Below are 8,846 nucleotides of genomic sequence, written 5' to 3' on the forward strand. Positions count from 1 at the left end.
AATAGTGTAAAATGCAAATGGTGCGATATTTCCGGAACGGAAGAAGTACTATGGTTTGCGCACAAGTTTGACTATTTGTAGTTAACATTCCGTACTTTGTAATTACACCTTGCAAACGGATCGTTTGGATCCCAAATTTTTGGCTGCATACCTATGCATGCAATTCTGCATGCATATGAGCTACAAATATTTCGTTTTAGCAGTTTTGTGTGATTTTTCCTTTCTTTTTTTAGTCCATTATTCTGTGTCCTCTTTTTTTTTTTTTTTTTTTTTGAATTTTTCTTTTAAAAAAACTTTTTTTATCACACTTGTTTTCCTAAAAAAAAATTTGAACATTTGAGTAAGATACAAGAAGCACACATAAAAAACACACAAATGAACATTCATGTTTAAAAAATGAACATTTCATTTATTTACTTCTACTTCCAATTTTCTCTTTCTATATGCTTCTAATTTTTCTGCTTCCTTCCTTTCGGCTTTCACTTTTTATGTACATCGGTCTCTTTTCTCTTTCTATCTGCGACCTTATTTCCAGATTCTTTTCTTGTTGCTTCTGCCTTCAATTCTTCTTCAATTCTTACAACATCTCTTCATACCATATCTTCCATTTCTAAATCAATTTTTTTCTTTCGTTGCCGCATTCTTATTAACATTTACCTTCCTGCAAGAAAATCATAATGTTTTTAGTTGAACATTATTCTGTTTAAGGTGAATATAAGACTTGAGAAACTGAACATCACACAAAAGTGTTTTTTATTTATGAATATATCATAGTTTTATAAGTTGAATTTAGTTGAACATGATTCTTTATAAATTGAACATGAGACTTGAGAAACTGAACATCACACAAAAATGTTCTTATTTGTGAACTATCATCTTCTATAAGTTGAACATGATGAATTATAAACTGAACATGGAAATTTTTAGACAATGCCACTTTTGATCTTTTAGTAAAGAATAATGAACATCTGCTTATAAAATCTGAACATTATTAAAGAATACTGAGCACCTACATAACAAATGCTTTTGAAAATATCATACTAGTTTTATAGGTTAAATTTAGTTGTACATAATTCTTTATAAGTTGAACATGAGACTTAAGAAACTGAACATCACACAAAGATATTGAACATATATTAATTTTATAAGTTAAATTTAGTTGAACATGATTTTGTGTAAATAAAACCTGATTCTTTATGAATTGAACACGACAGTTGAAAAACTGAACATCGCACAAAAGTGTTATTATTTGTGAACATCATCTTTTATAAGTTAAAGATGATAAATTATAAATTGAACACAACAAACTCATATTTAATATTCAGCAATAATTACCACAAGTACAACCACCAATAACAACAATCCTAACAAACTCATAATTAATTCTTTATAAGTTGAACATGAGACTTGAGAAACTGAACATCACACAACAGTATAAAAAATATATTAGTAAGTATTGAACATATCGTTTTATTAGTTGAACATGATTCTTTATAGGTTGAACAAGAGAGTTAAAAAATTGAACATCACTCAAAAGTGTTATTATTTATTATATTTCATCGACAATATTAATTTGAACATGAAAATTTTAAATCAAATAAGATCTTAATTTGAAGAGTTAGCGATTAGCAGCATTCAATCGACAGTGTACAGAAAGCTATCCGCTCATTAAGTGCATTTCCCAGGCTATCAATAGATCAATAATATATCTATATGATTGTCACCACAAGCAAGGAGATGAAAGATACTGGAAACTAACAGGAATAGACCAAACCTAACTAAAATTACCCTCGAAAAATCAAATTAGAATTTATAAAAATAAGAGCTTAATTTAATCTTTAAAGGTTAAAATTGGGAGCAAGAGAATTACGCAAAAAAACAGCGACGATGACGATCGAAGAACTATTCGGTATCATATTTTGCGTAAAATTGAACATGATTCTTTATAAGTTGAACACGAGAGTTGAAAAACTGAACATCACACAAAAATGTTATTATTTGTGAACATGACTTTTATAAGTTGAATTTAGTCGAACGTGATTCTTTATAAGTTGAACACGAGAGTTGAGAAACTGAACATAACACAAAAATATTGAACATATATTAATTTTACAATTTGAATTTATTTGAACATGATTCTTTATAAGTTGAACATAAGTTCTGAGAAATTGAACATCACACAAAAAAGGTTCTTATTCGTGAACATTACCCGAGATATATTATGTTATTGTAACATTTGTTAATATCAAAATTCATAGAGTACATGACAATTACCATTCAACAATTTCTGACAGGCACAAACCATAAAAAAGGACAATCCACATTTTTTTCTTCTATTAGCCACATTACAATAGTAATGAAAAGGAAATGAAAACACAAAGGGATGAAATGTACCATGTGTACTTGAGCACGAACCATAAAGCAACTGAACACAAAATTAGATCATTGCATCCTCTGCATCATCTTTTTTGGCTTCTTTACAAAACTAAAATTGTGCTTCCTGAGGTAATTCACGCATCTATGAGATTTATAAATCGCCGACGATGAATCAGCTCCAGAAGCTCAAGAACATCTGACCTAAATCAATATCAAATCATATTCGTTAGCTCAGCTCCGTCAATCTCGTGTTCCTTGCTCTCTGAAAAGATCGAGAGAGCAACAAATGTTCTAACCGGAACGGAAGAGATCCAAACTCCGACAAATAATTACAAAAACCACTAATTAATTTTAGCAAAAACTCAACAAATTGCAATCGCAGTTTCGGAGAAGGAGAGAGAAAGAGAGATTACAGATGAGGAGGATGAGCTAGCTGCGAGTGCGACCACGGTGAAGGAGGCGAGAAGGACGAGGAGCGAAAAAGGAAAGGACGAAGAAACAGAGAAACATAACGCCGACGATGGAGGTAATTGCTGGGAGAAACCACCGAGAAAATCAATGTAGCTGGTGATATTATGATGGAGGCGGTGGTGGCGCCGCCGGTGATTTGCCATATCATTAAAAAAAAATGGAGAGAGAAAATGGAGTTGATGAGAGAGAAGATGGTGAGAGGTTAGAGGAGAGAGAAAATGGGTATATGCTGAATTTATGGGTGATATTATGATGGAGGTGGTCTTTAATCCAGAAACGACGTCGTTTTATCTAGTATGCACGCATAGATGCGTAGATAGGTATCTATATATTAATAATTACGTTTGGATTGCCATAAAATGCAGAACTTTTTTTTTTTTTTAACGCAAGAAAGGAGATATATTACATTAACTTAGAACAATAACCCCAAGGGAGTTATAAAGTTTGGTAAAGACCTAGCAAGATAACAGATATGGCAAACTATAATACAGATAGTGAAGAACATACAATGTTGCATGCCAAATCCCTAATGGTAGAGCGATTAAGACACAAAAGAGTTTCTGAGAGCAAAACATAAACTAAAGAAAAGCTGCAGAACAACCATATAAACATCGAGACTTTGGCAAAGAGGAGGCAGAAAATGAGAGGCCTTGTACATTTGAAACACTACCATGTTGTCGGGTTATCTACTTTGCCACCAGAAAAAACACATGTTTTTAAACTCATAATGGAACATTGAAAAATAGTATGATTGTATTATTTGTTTTCATTTGTTTTATATACTGTATATTGTTATATCAATAAAGAATATATATAGAGATGAAACGAGATAAAAAAAAAATCATTTTATTATGGAAAAATAGAAAAACAAAAAAGTTGATGAAAAAACAAGAATAATATTGAAAATTAAAAAGAAAACATAACAATATACTTCCAGGTATTTATTAATTTAATTTGTTGGTTAACACAGCCCTAACAAAGTTTTTGGATTTGTTGATGTTGTTAAAGTAAATTGTTTCACCAGGAGAAGACCATACGTCATCCAAATAGGTATAGAACCTAATAGAAGTGGTATTCCATATAACAGTGGCGTCAATTTTGTGAGTTTGAGTTTCCTCTTCTTTTTCTTTTTCTTTTTCTTCTTCTTTCTTCCATCTCATGTCGCACTGTACGACTCCGGCAAAATCAAGACTTTGACCGATGTGAAGCCAGAATTTATATCTGGTGGATGGAAGCACATTCTTCAAACCAAGATCATGTGAATGATGATAATGATCGCCATACTTGAACACGCAATGCACTTGCAAATATTACTGCTATCATAACTTTCATTAACCGTCTTATCAATCTGTGGTATTGGTATCATCATCTTATTCATGATTTTCCCATGAAATATGGTATCCTGCACGAATGGTGCGATTATAATGTACAAAATCAAGAAAATTACAACAATGTAAATAAGAGTTACAAAAATTAGACCTAAAAAAATCAGACCAACAGCTAAATTTGTTCATATCGACGCCTTCATTCCAGGCCGCATAACCCGCATGATTATTATGATTAGGAATCACATTAATGTCCGTCACCTTCGCAATACGACCGCGTACCATTTTTCAAATAAAATACTATATATTAATTAAGGTGGAACTTAACCGCGTTGATGGAGAAATATATGTAGGGTTTAATGTAGCTTTTCCATAAGACGGCCTTACAGGCGCGTCGCTGTAAGACCAGTGGTTTAACCCACGCGCGCGTGGGTTCACGCGCCTAAATAAAACGTTGCCTTTTCATTCATTTCATTTCTCTCTCCTCCGTTACCCATATTCAGATATTCTGGTTCTCTCTCCCCTCTATCAACTCTAAGATTCAATTCTTACAAACCCTAGCCACCTTCATTCTTTCTTCTCCTTCCTCAATCTCCTCGATCTCTCCTCCTCGCTGCCGTTACAAGATGCGTGACCATGGATTCCGATAGTTCCTATCCTCGTCGTCTCCGCCGCCAATGTCCTTGAGGTTTTTAGGTTTTTGATTTTTCGGTTTTTTTTTCTTCGATCGTTGGTTTAGGTTTTTGAAACTCTGCCTCTATCTCGCCGCCGTTGATGCCCGTCTCTCTTCCTTTTGTAGATCGAAGAATGGGGCCGTCGTCTCTCGTCGCCGCGCTTCCTAAACCCTAGCAACCTTTATTCTCGAAGAAGTGAAGGAGGCGATCCCGATCTCCACTGTTTGGTAGCGACGTTCTTCAACACCGTCAAGAAAGGCGATTGAAGATGCGAGGCCATTGAGGTTCTGGTGTGTAATCAGGGGGGTTTCAACACCACAGTCCACATGCCTCATGGTCTTATTTCTATTGCATTGATTTAGTAGTATACCACGTAGTTTTGTTTTATTTAGTTAAAAATTTCATTCATTTAGTTATAGTTTAGTTATAGTTTAGCTAAAAATTGTAGTGATTTAGTTATAGTTTAACAGAAGCTCTCTTGTCAAAGGATGTAAGTCTATATAACCCGAATTCAATACTTATGTTAAATTTTCGAGTTTGCAGTTTGTTTTGCCAAATTTTCTGATCAATTTGTGTTGAAATAACCTGAATCAATATTTATGTTTAATTTTAGAGTCGTTTTTTGCGAAATTTTTTATTTTTGGGTTGAAATAACCGGAATACATCACTGATGTCGAATTTAGGAGTAAAAATGTACGGTATAGTAGAAGTAAAATCCCTAAAATGATTGGTTTAATTGCTGCTAATTGAATTTCAGACTTAATTAATTGAATTAATTGGTTCTTTGCTTAAACTAATTGGTTCATTGCTTAACTAATTGGTTCTATTGTTTAATTAATTATTTCAAATTCTTAACTAATTGGTTTCATTGTTTAACGAATTAGTTTAAATGCTTGACTAATTGGTTTCATCGCTTAACTAATTGGTTTCATCGCTTAACTAATTGGTTTCATTGCTTAACTAATTGATTTTAATGTTTAACTAACTGGTTCCAGTGCTTGACTAGTTGGGTACATTGATTAACTAAACGGTTCAAATACTTAATTAATTGGCTCCATTGCTTAACTAATTGGTTTAATTGTTAAACTAATTGAATTTAAGGTTTAACTAATTGCAGGATTAACAAATACTTTATTTATATGGTTCTACAACTTAACTAATTAGTTTCATTGCTTAACTAATTCAAACCATTGTTTAACTAGTTAGTTTTAGTGTTTCACTAATTCCATTGCATAACTAATTGGTTTCAGTGCTTAACTAATTGGTTCCAGTATTAAACTAATTAAATATCACGCTTACACAATTGTAGGCTTACACACATACTTACTTTATATATGTAGACTTATTGGTTTCATTGTTTAACTAATTAGTTCTAGTGGTTAACTAATTGGTTTCATTGTTTAACTAATTGGTTCTATTGTTTAACTAATTGGTACCATTGTTTAACTAATTGGTTCCATTTCTTAACTAATTGGTTCAATTGCTTAACTAATTGGTTAAATAATTTCTTTATATATGTAAACTTATTGGTTTCATTGTTTAACTAATTAGTTTCAGTGGTTAACTAATTGGTTTCATTGCTTAACTAATTGGTTCGATTGCTTAATTAATTAGTTCCCGTGCTTAACTATTTGGTTCAATTGCTTAACTAATTGGTTCAATTGCCAAATTAATTAGTTATATTGCTTAACTAATCAGTTTAAGTGCTTGACTAATCGGTTCCATCGCTTGACTAATCGGTTCCATTTCTTAACTAATTGGTGTCATTTCTTAACTAATTGGACCCATTGATTACCTAATTGGTTCAAGTGCTTAACTAAGTGGTTCCATTGCTTAACCAATTATTTCTATTGTTTAACTAATTGAATTTCAGGCTTAACAAATACTTTCTTTACACTTGTAAACTTAGTGGTTACATTGTTTAACTAATTAGTTTTAATGCTTAACTAATTGGTTTCGTTGTTTAACTAATTGGTTGGATTGCTTAACTAATTCCAATGTTTAATTAATTATTCCAGTGCTTAACTAAACCTAAAAAAGCTTAAGTAAAATACACAACTAAAATTCGGAAAATATTAACTAAAACTTAGAAAATCTTAACTAAAACTCAAAAAAAAAAAAAAAAAAAACAGATAAAAAAAACTTTAAAAATCTAAACTAAAACTCCTGAAATCATAACTAAAACTCAAAAAATCTTAACTAATACTTATAAAGTGTTAACTAAAACTCATAAAATCTTAACTTAAACTCATAAAGTCTAAACTACAACTCAACTCGTAACTAAAACCAATAAAATCTTAACTAAAACCCTAAATTGAAACTCAAAAGTACGTAACTAAACCTAAAAAATCTTCACTAAAACCTAAAATATTTTAACTAAAACGTAAAAAATCTTAACTAAAACATAGAAAATCTTAACTAAAGCTCTGAAATTCTTTTCATGAAATTCGAAAATACGTAACTAAAATTCAAAAAATCTTAACTAAAACCAAAAAAATCGTAACTAAAACTAGGAAATTCTTAACTAAACTCAAAAAATCACTAAATATAACAAAAATATAACTAAACTAAAAATTGACTTGAATGCAAACAGATATAAATAAAACATTTTATTTCTTAACTAAACCGAAATTATTCATAACTAAAACAAAATTAACCAAAACTATTGCATAGTGATCATTAACTAATTCCTAGAGTGAAGCAACAATCTTGCAATCAACTGCTCTATTCTGAACTATTGGAACCCCATCTTCTCCGGATAAATAGTCGATCACTTCAACCATCTCCCACGCAATCAGCTGCTCCATCAACTGAACTATTGGAACCAATTCTTCTCCAGATAAGTTGTTTGATCACTTCAGCCACCAGTCGCAGCATTGTGAAGAGCCAACAACAGCCCTGTTTCTTCACAGACACCAAGCATGCGTAGTACCACAGACCTGTACAACAAAACCTAATTAAATTCAATCTAATTGACATAAAAACCTAATTAAATTCAATCTAATTGACATGAAAACCAAATCGAATTCAATCAAATTGACATAAAAACCTAATTGAATACCGAAAAACCTAATCGAAATCATCACCAGATCGATCAAGCTAGCATCAACAGATCGAGGTGAATAGATCTCCGACAAGTCAACCTACGAATCAAAAGTAGGTCCAACAACAAAATCGGCAACGAAACATAGCTTCAACCATCAAAATTGACAACAATAAAAAACGAATTACATACCTTGAAGATTTAGTTAGAGCGAGAGAGAAGCCGGAAATTTATAGGTTGCGCGAAGGAGATTAGATTTCCAACAACATTCGATGGCGACGGCGGTAAGGCGGCGACGCCGGATTCTCCTTCCTCTCTTTCCTTCGCCGTTCTGGTTCTCGCTTCCCCATCCCGCCGTCCACCAGGATCTCCCGATGCTAAACGCCGCAATCGACTTTGCTGGTCGCCGTCGCGTCATTCACGTTCGCAACCACCACCACGAGCCACAATAAGCCAGTAGATCTCGTTTCACCACCGCGCGCCTCCTCAGTAGCTCGTAGCCGCTCACCGCCATCGCATCCCCTTCGTGGACCACCTCTTGGTGGTGGTGGCCATGGAATTAGTTTTGAGTTTTGAGGAGAGAGAAAGAGGCAGGTGTTTTGAGGAGAGAGAGAGAAACCGAGAGTTGTGAGGAGAGAGAAATGAAAATTGGTATTATATATTTTCAGAAAATAAAATAAAAATAAAGTTGATATTATGCTGACATCAGTAATGATGTGGCAATAAGGTGACAACAAGGCGGTCTTTCCTGTAAGACCGTCTTTTCTAAAAGTTTGTATAGGGTTTAACATAGGTATCCCAATAAGATAGAATATCGTATGTTATAGAGTTACGTAGTATGTTATATTTTATCCATATGATATGTGATTGAAGTCTATATGACTTAGGAAACCTATTAAAAGTAGAATATCTAGTTTGTAATATAGATAGGGGAGCATGTCCACAAATAATACAACA

General features: G+C 32.8%; 1 long non-coding RNA gene across 2 annotated transcripts; it reads right to left on the reverse strand.

The window, feature by feature from the left end:
* Window positions 1-328: 328 nt before the first annotated feature.
* Window positions 329-2,971, reverse strand: LOC130459745 (uncharacterized). 2 transcript variants are annotated; one of them, XR_008919333.1, is made up of 3 exons: window positions 2,790-2,971; window positions 2,395-2,572; window positions 329-661 (listed from the first exon to the last, which is right to left on the reverse strand). It is a non-coding gene; the product is annotated as an uncharacterized lncRNA (long non-coding RNA). The 2 variants fall into 2 exon arrangements; XR_008919332.1 differs by having other exon boundaries at window positions 2,395-2,577.
* Between the last annotated feature and the right edge of the window lie 5,875 nt (window positions 2,972-8,846).

The sequence above is a fragment of the Spinacia oleracea genome, chromosome 4 (genome assembly GCF_020520425.1).
Source record: "Spinacia oleracea cultivar Varoflay chromosome 4, BTI_SOV_V1, whole genome shotgun sequence".
NCBI classification, from domain to species: Eukaryota; Viridiplantae; Streptophyta; class Magnoliopsida; order Caryophyllales; family Amaranthaceae; genus Spinacia; species Spinacia oleracea.